The 14,440-nt window shown below is 37.6% G+C and overlaps 2 long non-coding RNA genes across 2 annotated transcripts; both read left to right on the top strand.

Annotated features, from left to right (window-relative positions):
• Nucleotides 1-11,942: 11,942 nt before the first annotated feature.
• LOC124542736 lies at nucleotides 11,943-13,068 on the top strand. The gene is made up of 3 exons (XR_006967371.1): nucleotides 11,943-12,121; nucleotides 12,207-12,289; nucleotides 12,828-13,068. It is a non-coding gene; the product is annotated as an uncharacterized LOC124542736 (long non-coding RNA).
• Nucleotides 13,069-13,137: 69 nt separating this feature from the next.
• On the top strand, nucleotides 13,138-13,723 carry LOC124542832. Its single transcript, XR_006967396.1, has 3 exons — nucleotides 13,138-13,229; nucleotides 13,454-13,534; nucleotides 13,627-13,723. It is a non-coding gene; the product is annotated as an uncharacterized LOC124542832 (long non-coding RNA).
• Nucleotides 13,724-14,440: the final 717 nt, after the last annotated feature.

The raw sequence follows: 14,440 nt of genomic DNA, 5'->3' as shown, positions 1-14,440 counted from the left end.
ATCGTGTCAGTTGGTTACATACGATTCTTTCCAATATTTTGGATATGCAGGGTAAAATGCTAATAGGTCGTAGATCCTTGAGTTCACAAACATTCTCCTTCTTGGGAATGGGTTTAACTATCGCAGTCTGCCAAAGGTTCGGAAATGTGCCCGTTACGATTGATGTATTTAAGATTTTAATTATAACTGGTAAAATACATGGTAACGACAACAAAATCATGTCCAACGATATTCCATCCACACCTATGGCGTAAGACTTCAACGAGCGGAGTATTTGTAAAATTTCGACTTCGTTAGTCGGTAATAATGTAAAAACAGCCGTGCCAAACTTGTTCGATTCATAATAATTCATTGTTGCTATTGAAACGTGATCCCTACTACTTGGCACATTAAGGAAGAAGTTATTTATCATTGTCGGGTCATTAAGATGTTCTGGTATATTTTGGTTGTGTTTTTGTTTTATATGTATAATATTATTTAAGTGTTTCCAAAGTTCAACTGAGTTTTTAATATTGGAATTAATATGAAAATTAAAATAAGCAGATTTCTCCCTGTGCATTGCCTGTACCACTTGTCGTTTTAGGTCTTTATAGTAATTTACATGCGAATCATTTTTAGACAACCTTGCCTGAGTTTGAGCTTCATCTCGACGTCTCATAAATAATTTAATATTATAAGTAATCCAAGGGTAGTTAGTATCTTTGATGGTGACCATCTTAATAGGGGCAATAGTATCAAATACCCATAATAGGCAACCAGTGAACTGACTTACCATGTCATTAATGTCCTCGATTTTGCATATGTCCTGCCAATTAACTAAATTAAGTGTATCTGTGAGACATTCTTTGTTAATATTTTTTAGCGGTCTGAACATAAAGATCTTTGATGGACTTTTAATTCTCTTAATATTTAATTCACAAGAAACAAATGCATGGCCGCTAAGCTCTGCAATATGTTCTACTACAATATTGTGAACCCTTGTATTAGAGCAAATGAGATCTATTAAAGTTTCACTGTTAGCCGTAAAATGTGTAGGCTTCGTGACATGTTGTGTCAAACCGTGAGTCGATAAAAAGGTGTCCAAGATTTGTTTCTGATATTCATGAGTTCTAAGATAATCGATGTTGAAATCTCCTAATAAATATAACGAATCGTAATAAGGCAATGCACTGATAGTTTCTGACAATGCATCAAAAAAACTGGACGTATTCAACCAGGGAGGGCGATAAGCTGTTCCCACAACTATAGTCCTGCCGTTCAATTTAACGAGTATCCACATTTGTTCAACCAAATTAAAAACAGGATGTGCAAGTGTACGCGCAGATATACCACATTTTATATAAAAGCCAACACCACCACCCCTTGATCGTATCTCCGTAGGTCGCGGTATATGACGTAATCGATAACCTGGGACACGAGGGGCTCTGCCATCTTCTCCAGGACGCAACCAAGTTTCATTAATGGCTATCACATCGGCTTTATGACGCTCCATTAAAACTATGAACTCCTCATGATGTGACCCAAGCGAGCCCGGGTTGAATAAACCAAATTTAAGATTGCTCATGTTAACCATTTGATAATAAATATAAAGAAATTAGAGACATTTACAAACATTACTAAAAAGCAATAGAGTTTACGCCTTGGTGTATGGTATACAATACCGTATGTGAGTGCATTCTAGCCGCTTTCTCAGCACTGTAATCCGAAAACCGTTAATTTTACAGAAAAACTATAAGAGACATTTTTTGTAGACAATTTTATGAGGAACAATTTTTATAATGACTTTTGACCTCTGTAATTTTTTTAGCCGGCACGATATCGATGTCAATTTTTCACAACTTCATAATAACGCCGTAATAAAGGTGTATACAAAAATTCAGCTCACTAGGATTTTTTCCCCAGATGAAACCTAAAATGACTGGACTATTGGCCCTTGAGATAAAGGAATGTGTTCGGTCTATTTATGTTAAAAATGTATTGTTTAGAACCAGTCGTAATAAAGCAGTGCAGAAGTACGGGTGTGTTTTACTTGATCTAATATTTTAAAAATAAATACAGTCCATTTTAAGCTTTATAGCTATCATAGTTTGGTCCATAATCGAGCCGAATAGTGCGGTGCATCATTTCTCTCGGAAGCCGGCCGGCGAGCGATAAGGATTGGCGTAAACAATTTTTTTCATATTGACTTCGATGCATTAGCAAAAAACACTTTGAACTGAAGAAGTTTTTTTGTATAGACTTGTGTGCATCGGTGACTAGCAATAATTATTCAACGAGGATCATTTATCAACAAAAAATTTAATACTTCATATTTTCTACGATGGCTTTGGTAGAAAATATAATTGCAACGACGGAAAAATTATACGAATTATTGGAAACTCGAATTAATCATAAAAAAAATTCCTAGAGCAAGATTGACCGGTGGATATTTACAAACGAGAATCAAGTGCATAGAAGAATATTGGGATTCCTTTCGAGAAGCTCATAAGGAGTTGGTAAAGAATACGAATAAAGATCAACGTTCAAAGTTGTTATATTTCACGGAAGATAAACACAGCCAGTTTAAATACCTATATTTGGAGTTAAGGGGCGAGTTGGTAGATATGTTGGAGTCCGTTCAATCCGCAAGCAGTTCCAGCAAGACTGCGCACGTGGCATCGGAGATGGCGTCATCTGGGTTCAACGCAGAAGTTCATCTACCTAAGATTAACCTTCCTACATTCTCGGGTGCATATGAGGAGTGGCAGTCGTTTGAAGATGTGTTTGTGTCGCTTGTCCATAATAACAAAAGGCTTAGTGATGTGCAAAGTTTGCATTATTTGAAGTCGTGTGTGGTTGGTGAAGCGAAAAATACCATTAAAAACTTTCAAGTGATCGAGAAGAATTACAATGTAGCTTATGAGACTTTAAGAAATAGATATTCACATAAAAGACTTATTGTCGATGCTATTTTGAAAAAAAATATTTGGTATTAAAAAAATAAATACTCAATCTGCAAATCATTTAAAATATTTAGCTGATAGTATACAAGAATGTTTAAATGGTTTACAAAATTTAAATATATCTATTATTAATTGGGATCCGATATTAGTATTTTTAATCGCACAGAAATTAGATTTGGAGACGCACAAAGAATGGGAAAAATTGTAAGTACTGAATACCAAAAGGAATTACCTACATTTAAAAGTTTTATTAATTTTCTCGAATCTAATATTCAAACATTAGTTTTATTAACGCAACCATCCACTATACGCACCACGCGAGAACGTTCTTTTCTTGTAATAAAAATCACTATTTGTATACTTGTAAGGATTTTGGGAAGTTAGATATTATCAAAAGAAGGGAGTTCGTTAAAGATAATCGACTATGCTATAATTGTTTATCATCAAATCATTCGGTCAATAATTGTAAACAAAAGAGTTTTTGTAGGATTTGTGGTAAACGACATCACTCACTTTTACATCAAAATAATTATGGCTTAGAGGACAGGAGGGAGAAGTCCGGGTTACAACTGGGGAATAATTCAACCGGGGTATCTTCTTTGCATTCAAAAGTAGAAGGTGAGTATAACGATTTACCAAACATTTCAGTAGTGTCACACCTATCGTCGGGGCCCAAAATGACGCTCTTGGCAACTGCACTCGTTCCAGTAAGGAACTGTTCGGGGGAAATAATTATTTTAAGGGCTTTGGTAGACCCTGGATCACAGGCATCATTTATTAGTGAAAGAACAGTTCAATCATTACGACTCAAAAAAACTGCGATCAATGGTACGGTGACAGGTGTAAAGTCAACAACAACAACAGTCAGTCACGTGGTACAGTTGGAGTTATTATCACGATACGATTTGGAATTCAGACTCCCTGTTCAGGCATATGTTTTATCATCACACGTAACGACTAAATTGCCGTATCAATCAATCAAGCCAAGGTCACATTGGTCACATTTGGAAGGTCTCAACTTGGCTGATCCCCAGTACTATACAGCTGGTAAAATAGATATACTATTTGTGATTGAAGTGTATACGGAAATTATTAAAAATAATTTAATCAAGGGTAAAATAGGATCACCATCAGCACAGGATACCAGTTTAGGTTGGATTTTGTTCGGAAACATTTATGATAACAAAACTCAAAGTATAATCATAGTAATGCATCATAAAATCGAAGTAGAGGTAGACAATATGTTAAGAAATTTATGGTGTATTGATGAATCAAGAAGAAGGGAATTTACGGCAACTGAAAAGAAGTGTGAAGAGATTTATTTAAATAATTATACTAGATCACCAGATGGGAGATATATTGTTAAGTTACCTTTAATAGAATCAGCAGATATAATAGGTGAAACAAAGGATGTAGCTCTTAGAAGATTACAGCTATTAGAAAGAAGATTAGAAAAAAGACCACAACTTAAAGAAGACTACAGAAGAATTATAGACGAATATTTGTTCTTAAACCATATGGAAAGAGTTCCAGAAGAAGAAAGAAATAAAAAGGCAATATATTTACCTCATCACGCGGTCATTAAAGAAGAAAGCAAAACAACTAAAATCAGAATCGTATTTGACGCTTCTTGTAAGAGCTCGAATGGGAAATCATTAAACGATATACTAATGATAGGACCTCAACTACAAGAAGATCTCAGAAATCTAGTCATGAGGTGGCGCTTAAAACCAATATGCTTCGTGACCGATGTTCAAAAAATGTACAGAATGATATTAGTAAATAAAGAAGATGCAGATCTACAGAGGATTTTATGGAGAAATAATATAGAAGAAGATGTAGAAGAGTACCGTTTGTTTAGAGTCACTTTTGGTACGGCCTCAGCGCCTTATTTAGCTATTAAAACACTAATACAACTAGCAGAAGATGAAGGCAAGGATTATCCCGAAGTAGCTAGAACGATCAAAGAAGATTTCTATGTAGATGATTGCATGAGCGGTGGTTTTACAATTGAAGAAGCTATAGAAGTAAGTAAAGGGCTTACGAATATATTAAGTAAAGGTGGATTTACATTACAAAAGTGGGCAACGAACAATCAAGAATTTTTATATAGCATAAGAACAAAGGAAGAAAGTCTGAAGAATGATAAAGATGAATGTATAATAAAAACTTTAGGTTTGACCTGAAACATGGTAACCGATTCCTTTCAGTATCAATTTAGATTGTCACAACAACCAGATCTTATCACTAAGAGAACAATCCTCGCGGATATACAGCGACTATTTGATCCCCTTGGGTGGTTGGGTGCAGCGATTGTTCCAGCTAAGATTTTAATACAGAAACTTTGGATCGAAAGACTAGGATGGGATGAATATGTTGGAGATATACTTAAAGAAGAATGGTTAAAAATAAAAACAGAATTTGAGAATTTAAATAAGGTGAGGGTTAAAAGATGGATCAAGACAGAAAGGAAGGAATAAGATAATATCACTCTTCACGGTTTTTGCGATGCTTCAAACAGGGCCTATTGCGCTGTTGTATATTATAGAGTGGAAAGTAATAATAAAATTAAAACCGGTATCATAGCATCCAAAACCAGAGTAGCACTTGGAGCGGTATTATTGGCAAGACTTTTAACTCAAATCAGGGAAGCGATGCGATTACCGCAAAATAAGGTTTTCGCATGGACGAATTCATCAGATGTTTTGTCATGGCTTTGTGGAGATCCTCTTAGGTGGAAGATTTTTGTTAGTAATCGTGTAGTAGAAATATTGGATAATTTAAGCAACTCTCAATGGTTTCATGTACAATCGTCATCGAATCCAGCCGATATTTGTTCTAGAGGTCTTGTATTATCAGAATTAATTAAAAATAAGCTGTGGTGGAAAGGGCCAGATTGGCTAAGAGAAAAGAAAATACATTTTGCAAAATTGAATGTTATACCTACGGATTTGGAAAGAAAGAACTACTCATAAATTTAAAAATTGAAGAAAAGGAAAACATAACAATATTTGAAGATTTCGATTCTTTAGATGAACTTTTAAGAGTATTAGTAAACTGTAGAAGGTTTTTATATTATAGGAAAAATCATGGAAATATAGATAAGATAATAACGTTAAAAGAGTTAGAAGATTCTATAAATACATGTATCATTATATCTCAGAAGAAATATTTTAAGGAAGAAATAGACAGATTAAGCAATAAGAAATATGTAAAAAAGGTTAGTAGACTTAAAACGTTAAATCCTTATCTGGATAAATGCAATGTCGTCAGGGTGGGCGATGGGTGCGGCAGACTACAAAATTCAGATCTAAGTGATGAATCAAAGCATCCTGTTATACTTGATAGCAAATGCCGCTTAGCTTACTTAATCATCGCAGACGCTCATAAGAAGATGCACGCACGGCGGAATTCAATTGATGCTTTGCTATATCAGGTCTAAATATTGGGTTCTGGGCATAAATAATGCAGTAAAGGCATTTATATATAGATGTATCGTTTGCACAAGGCAGAAGGCTGCATCAAGGACCCAAATTATGGGAAATTTACCTAAGGAGCGCATTACTCCTGCACGCCCGTTCCTGCATTCCGGAGTTGACTTTGCTGGTCCCTTGCAAGTCTTAATGTCAAAGGGTAGAGGAGCGAAGTCAAACAAGGCCTACGTCGCTATATTTATTTGCATGGCCACGAAAGCCATTCATTTAGAATTGGTTGGTGACTTATCATCTGAGTCTTTTATTGCAGCTTTCCGCAGATTTGTAGCTCGAAGAGGAAGGTGCAGTCATATTTGGAGTGATCAAGGACGTAACTTCGTTGGGGCCAATAAACAGTTACTAGAAGCCTCCAAGGAAGCTAAGCTTGAATTATCAATTGACTTGTATGACATTTTGGCTTCTGAGGGAACCCAGTGGCATTTTATCCCGCCCAAATTTTGGGGCTTTTTGGGAAGCCGGCGTCAAGTCGGTAAAATATCACTTAAAACGCATCTGGAACTCCAGACTTACTTTTGAGGAAATGACTACACTCTGTCAAATTGAGGCATGTTTGAATTCAAGACCATTAACACCAATTGATACTACAGATACTGATTTCAAAATACTCACATCAGGGCATTTTTTAATCGGCGAAGCACCTGTCACTATACCGATTCCAGATCGACGTCATTGCAATTTAAGTAATATATTGCGATGGCAATATGCACAAAAATTAGTTAGAGACTTTTGGCATCAGTGGCAGGCTGAGTATTTATCTAGGCTATAAAAACGTCCCAAATGGCTCAAACCCATAAAAGAGTTTGACATAGGCGATATTGTTCTATTGAAGAATGAACAATTACCTCCAGGTAAATGGTCACTAGGGCGTGTGGTTGCTAAACATCCCAGGATGTTGACAATATCACTAGAGTGTATAGCATTCAAAGTGGTAGTGATGTACTAAAGAGATCGGTGTCAAAACTTTGTTATTTACCTATATAATCTAAGTAGATACATAAGCTTATTTTGTTTTATAAAATCCACACATATGTTTATTATTTAGGTTAGAACTTTTTCACTTTTTACATTTTTGCTAAGATGTTTTATCAAAATAAAATAGAAGATTTCAATTAAATATTTAAACTCAAATGTTAAGTAAACTATATAACAATACGTTAGGTACATATAACTAGTTCAAACTCTATCTGAGTTTGAAATGTTTATTGAAATGTTAAATCTGCTATGACGAATTGATGTTGTGAAATTAAAATGCTTGTATGAAATAGTTTGTTTGGTGAAATTATTAAATTAACTTTCATTGTATAGATTTGAAATGTCACTTCTGTTTAAGATAAAATGGAAATAATTTTGTAACTACATTAAGTAACTTAAAGGACTATTGTCCTTTGGTGGGAGGCATGTTCGGTCTATTTATGTTAAAAATGTATTGTTTAGAACCAGTCGTAATAAAGCAGTGTAGAAGTACGGGTGTGTTTTACTTGATCTAATATTTTAAAAATAAATACAGTCCATTTTAAGCTTTATAGCTATCAGAATGCATACGAGAAATCCAAGAGGAGGGAAGAACTGTGCGGTTTCTCTGGTTAAGGGCCCACATAGGAACGCGCGGCAATGAAAGAGCGGATGAGCTAGCCAAAAAAGCGGCTCGCACAAAAAATACGGCACCTGACTACGATAAAGTCCCAATATCGTATGTCAGAACGCAGATACCAGAGGAGATTGTCAAGAGGTGGCAGTTGCGATACGAATCCTCACAAACCGGATCAGTCACTAAATTATTTTTATCAGACATAAAGAAAGCCAATAAATTGGTAAGAAAATCGGTACTAACACCAGTCGACACTCAAATTTTGACCGGTCATGGGGGGTTCGCGGCGTACCTCCATCGATTCAAAATCAAAGATAGCCCTTCTTGCGTCTGCGACCCCGAATGCGAGGAAACCACCCTCCACATAATTTTAGAGTGCCCAAAATTCGGCCTAGAAAGACTGGAACTAGAAATTAAGATCCAAACCAGACTGGACCAGTCCTCTCTCCAAACCATCATGAAAAAGGAGAATACAAGAACCCCGTTCCTCGCATTTGCCAGAAAAGCCGCCCAAGTAGCCGCAAAAAGAAATAGTTCGTCCGCTACATCATCTTTAACCGCCCCCCCCCCACAACCACAAACTCAAAACACAACGCCATCACCAGCACAGACCACGTCATAAAACACACAGCACAACACTATTACTACAAACTCATTGTTGACTTCCCAGCCAATCCAAACCCGCGCCACCATTAACACCCTTATGCAGAAGCTACAGGCTCTCCCAAATACTCTTCGGGGATTGCTCGTAAAGAGAGACCAGCCCAGCACGTCCAACCAACCCACTCAATACACTGCGTTCACAGAACTGTTGCAAAACGCGGTACACCGGGCATCAAAATTAAAGGTTTGGCTCTCTTTATGAGTTTAGATACAGAGATGGTGGGCATTGGATTCTGTCGCCCGGAAGGCTCAGATCGCTTGACAGTATCTCCTGGAGTAGCCTTACTCATTAAAGGGAGCACTTCAAAAGTGAGCATTAAGCGCACCATCATCGACGCGCTAACAATCCAAATGCCGGGTGCCTTGACCTGTCGACTGATGCGACTACGAAACAAAGTGGTCGCACTCTTCGAACGGGAAGAGGAAGCCTCCTTTGCAATGGCGTGCGAAATGCTCTCGAGGTTGGGTGAGTTGGACCATGGAGGGAACCCATGTACAATAAGCGTGGACGCCATGAGAGTCGGCTTTCAAAAAGGTGACATTACAGTCCGCTATGGCTGCTGTTAGCTTCGAAAAAACACGAGGTCATCGTATATGAGGATAGGGGGGAAAACCTGAGTTTCCTGAAACCAGAGGTCACAACACCTTTCCCTACCACAAAGCCGGCCACCATCGAGTCCCGATTAAGCGGATCTGAGCGCTTGCAGTTAAAAATATCGGCGCAGAGAACAGCCCAGGCCCCGAAGAGCCCTCGGGACAGACGGCTGAGTCCTGGACCAACAGTGGCGGCGGTGACATGTTTAATCCGCGATCTGGTATCTCCAAAGAACAAGACGTCGCACTCACCTCAATCAGACCCTGGCCCGTCGGGATCATCAAGTCGACAGGCGAAGGCAATGAGGGAATTCCTAATGGTCAAACATCCGGAAAAGCCCAAAACTAATCGCGCCCACCTAACAAGGGCCGATAAGGGTTAAGTAATACCACGAAAGCTGAAACCAACGTCAAACCCTGGAGACCATGCAGTGAATGCTTTCCTAGAGTTCCGGGCTATTGTGACGGCCACCCGTGAGGTCCACTTAGCCACCTGTAAAAAGATCATGCAGACCTACCGACGCGGTAACGAAAAGCTGCTGGAGGTAGAGCTCGAAGAAGCCGGGGCGGCCATATACAACAACGACACATCCCAAGTTATCAAAGGGAAAATGTCGGGGCGGTACATGGCAGCCTACAGCGCTGTAGATGGATTCGTTGGCCTGGTTTAAGCGGAGGGGCGAAAAGACGCATTCCCTAGGTTCTTGATACAGACAGGAGACCCAGTGGTAGCAGTGGCCAGATGCACGAGAGTAATGCTAGACGACAGGATACTCGTGATGGCAAAGTCCGTCTCAGAAGGTCCGGGCGTCGACTCACCTCTCGTGGGTTGGGAGCTGCCACAGATATCGTGGATAAACGGGGTACCAGGATGCGGAAAGACGACTAACATTGTCAGGAATTTTGATGAGGATAACGAAGTGGTAATCACCTCAACAATCGAAGCCGCCAAAGATTTGAAAGAACAACTTACACGCCGATTTGGCGAAAAAGCTAAATCAAAGGTACGAACTATGGCATCCGTGCTAGTAAACGGGTTCAACGAGAGCACAAAGTGCAACCGATTGACGGTCGACGAAGCACTCATGAACCACTTCGGAGCCATAGTAATGGCGGCACAGCTGTCTGGAGATAGTGAGGTGGTCCTTTTGGAGAAATCAACCAGTTGCCTTATATCGACAGAGAAAATCTGTTCGAAATGAGGTACTGCCGGCCAAGCCTGACAACAAACATAACCCGCGAGTTATCCTGTACGCACCGAAACCCCCTGGACGTCGCATACGCCATTAGTGAGGTCTACCGTACCATCTGCTCTGCAAGCTCTATAATCCACTCCCTCAAAATGAAGAGATTCACTGACGCGAACATACCATCCGATTAAACTGAAACCTTATATCTGGTCCATACGCAGGAGGAAAAGAATCTCCTGATGGACCAGGGATATGGAAAAAGAGAAGGATCAGGCGTCATGACCATCCACGAATCTCAGGGACAGACCTACGGCGACGTTATCTTAGTCCAGTCGAAAAATGTTCCTCACGCAGTTGTGGCAATTACTAGACACACTAACACCTGAGCACAGCCTCAAGACATCTATACATAAACGCGACATCAGAGTCGCCGAGGCCGTGCTCACTCTGATCAAACGGGGACCAGGACCCGCTGGATTGTAGTAATACGAATTACACATATACTGCTATATATTTTTATTATATATTATTTATTATAGATTATGTATATATTATTTGAAAAAAAAAAAAATATATATATATATATATATATATATATTAGTGTGGGCCACGTCTCCCAAGAAGACGACAAAAATGATTTCCAGCGAAGATTTGCTGATGTTTAGTATAAAATATAAAACGCCAAAATGTAATTTTACTTTATACTAATTACAGACCCGACTATTACGATAATTCTATTGCTTATTACAATACGAATAATGACCGTTTATTAAATGAAGCCGAACCACAGCCAGAAGCTATTTGTACCGATCAGGATTTTCATTCAGACCAGAAATCACCTAAACCAAAATAGAATTAAACTTACAGACGCAAAGACAATTACCGTATATTCAAATTAAAAACCCTCCGCTTAAACTTTTAATAGATACCGGTGAAAACCAATCTTTCATTAGCCCTCACGCTGTAGAAAAGTATTTTTCAAATTTTCCATTAAACTACGATCCATTTGAAGTGACTAATGTGTATACGACAAGTAGGAATGAGTATTCTATTACATTACCGTGCTTTGAAGAATTTAGGGATCCTCAAGACATTAAATTATTCATTTATAAATTCCATGACTATTTCGACGGACTGATAGGACTAGACTTGTTAACGAAATGGAAGACTAAAATTGACTTAAGGCGAGGATATTCCAAATCGACCTGTTTTTGGTTGAGTTGTAAGATATGTAATAGTCATTTTTGTGGCCTAAAAAAAATATATATGTTCTTCTTGAACTGTTCTGGTGTTTTTTACGGTTCAAAACACGATTACTACTACTTAGCTTGATCATAAAAAATCGCAAAGATAGGTAAGTTAATACCTATTTTTCGTGTTGTACTGCATTATTTTTAACGCTATAAATAAATAAAAAGTACTGAAAAATAGGCTACTAATATCTACTACTACTACTAATATCCCAAAGCTTTTTTTACGCCTAGTTTTCAATGTTGGTTATCAATATTTTTATAAACCTCATTATATAACAATACGTCGCACGCGCCGCGCTTCAGTTGCCCGCCGGGCGTCATCGGAGCAGGACCTGTGCCAATTTTGCGACCGCAACTTTCCTCACCCCCGCAAATCGATTTTGTTAGTGATTTTGGTGTAAGTAAATCAGTGTCTGTTGATGAAATATTGTAAAATTAACATTTTAGCTTATTAGTTTCTTATTTGTAAATATTGATTACAGCATAAATACCTAATCATGGGAAATAAAACACGTAAAAAGAAGATGAGTAAGCGTAATTTACGGAAACTCCGACAAACAATAAGGTAAGTTAATATAATTTACATACCTACATAAAATCACACCTTTAATCCTGATGGGGTACGTAGGGCAAAAACGACCTAACGACCTAAACATAGATCGTTTCGCCACGTTTGACAAGTTTTGAGGGATAATACAGATTATGATTATGTATATTGCTATAGTGACGGGTTATCAGCCCATCGCCTACATTGCAAAACATTGTAGAGATGCAGCTGGCTCATTCTATGTTTTTTTATCACTCCCAGTCCAGCATAGAAGTATAAGTGACATTATATTATAATGAAATATTCGACCATCATCCATCATACATACACATAGAAAAAATATACCAACAGTAGTGCAACTACGGAAAATGTAACATCGTAGGTATGGTTATTTTACTTATTTAGCTAACAACGGCTATGCCATGTTATGTTACTAAGACACAGTAAAAAAAAATAGTAGTGCAATGTGACAGCGAAAGCAGAACGTAAAATTTTATGTTTTAGTTGTAATTGTAGTGTAATTTGAAAAATAGCCTAACATGTTTGGTCCTTGCAGTGCCTCCATATCAAGAGACAAAGGTGCATTTAAAAAAATCTCTGTTGAAGGGTGAGTCATTTAGTTGGAGTTTTTTTAATTTATTTTGCTTTACGCTCGGGAAGGAAAGCTTTTTAGGGTTCTGTAGTCAAAAAAGAAACTTAACTTACATTTCTCCTTGTCTTTTTGTGTGTCTGTGTGCCCGCCCCTGTTAAGGCGCCTTATTAATTTTAATTAGCAAGTCGATATCGAGCTAAACAAAACTCGCCCGTGATACCAGTGGTATAACTGTATTCTCATCACGTGTAAATATACTTCCATTTGTGTGATCGTTTTTTTCAGCCTATTGTCGGAACAACAAGAAATTATAATGGATACGACCCAAGCAACAACTGTACAACATGAGAGGCGAACTCATAATCGGTAATTTTATAGCATAGATCAAAAAAATATGTTTGTTGTTTGAATGTGTGTATGTGTGTGTGTGTGTGTGTGTGTGTGTGTGTGTGAGTTCAATTTAATTATATATCTCTGAAATAAAAAATATGAATTAACATCGACAATAAGATAGATAAAATCATCACAGATAGGAATTGAATCCGCAAAATTACTTATTTATTATATTATGTTTTTTTCTTGATTTTTAGACCCCTGGATAGCAACAGTGCTGACTTGGATGAAAATGTATCTGCCCGATTGAATCCTGTCACTTTACAGCATGATCTTTCGTAAGTTTTTTTTCTTTGTATAGATTTCTTTAATTTAAATATCAAAGTGGTAAAACATAGCACTAACTTGCAAAATCCATTCATTGTTTCAGAGTTACTGAAGACGAAGATAACTCTCTTATTGTAGAGCCTAAACTCTAAGAAGATGAGTTTTTGCCTATTTCAGGTCGCCGAATAATTGATATATATATATATATATATTTTTATTATTCTTTATTGCACAGATCAAACATGTACAGAGGGCGGACTTAACGCTATTACAGCATTTTCTGCCAGCCAACCCAGAATAATGCAGGAGAGAAGTGAGTAGGGTGTGCACAGAAGTTAAAGAAAAATTTAAAATATATACATAGCGATAGACCCCTATACATATATATAATAATAATACAGTAAATTAATTAAATCGATGTAATAAATAATATAAAATACATAGATATGCACAAACATATACATATATAAGTACATAAATATTTAACATATATACATAAATATAAATATATATATATATACTTGGCGCTTGAAGGAATCGCGCGATGGAGCTCTACGAATAGAATCAGGCAAAGTGTTCCAAAGCCGGGCTGCAACTAGAGAGAAAGAGTTGAAAACAAAGCCAGATTTATGGGAAGGTATGAAAAGGGTAAGGAATTGAGAGGATCGTAAGGGCTTATTATGAGTAGAGGAAAGAAGAGAAAATTTAGAGGATAAGTAAGTGGGAGCATTAGGGTCGGTAAGAATAGAGTAGAGAAGACATAGAAGCCGAGTATATCTACGTTCCCGTATAGGAAGCCAGTGTAACTGTTTCCTAAAACGAGAAACGTGGTCGAATTTACGTAAGCTAAAGATAAAGCGATGCCAGTGTTAAGGAGACGATTAAGTTTATGCAGGTGTTCTTCCGACAGATCGAGA

Source organism: Vanessa cardui, chromosome W (assembly GCF_905220365.1).
Source record: "Vanessa cardui chromosome W, ilVanCard2.1, whole genome shotgun sequence".
NCBI lineage: Eukaryota > Metazoa > Arthropoda > Insecta > Lepidoptera > Nymphalidae > Vanessa > Vanessa cardui.
Note: the sequence above shows the minus strand (reverse complement) of the source record. Positions and strands in the feature narration are given on the sequence as shown.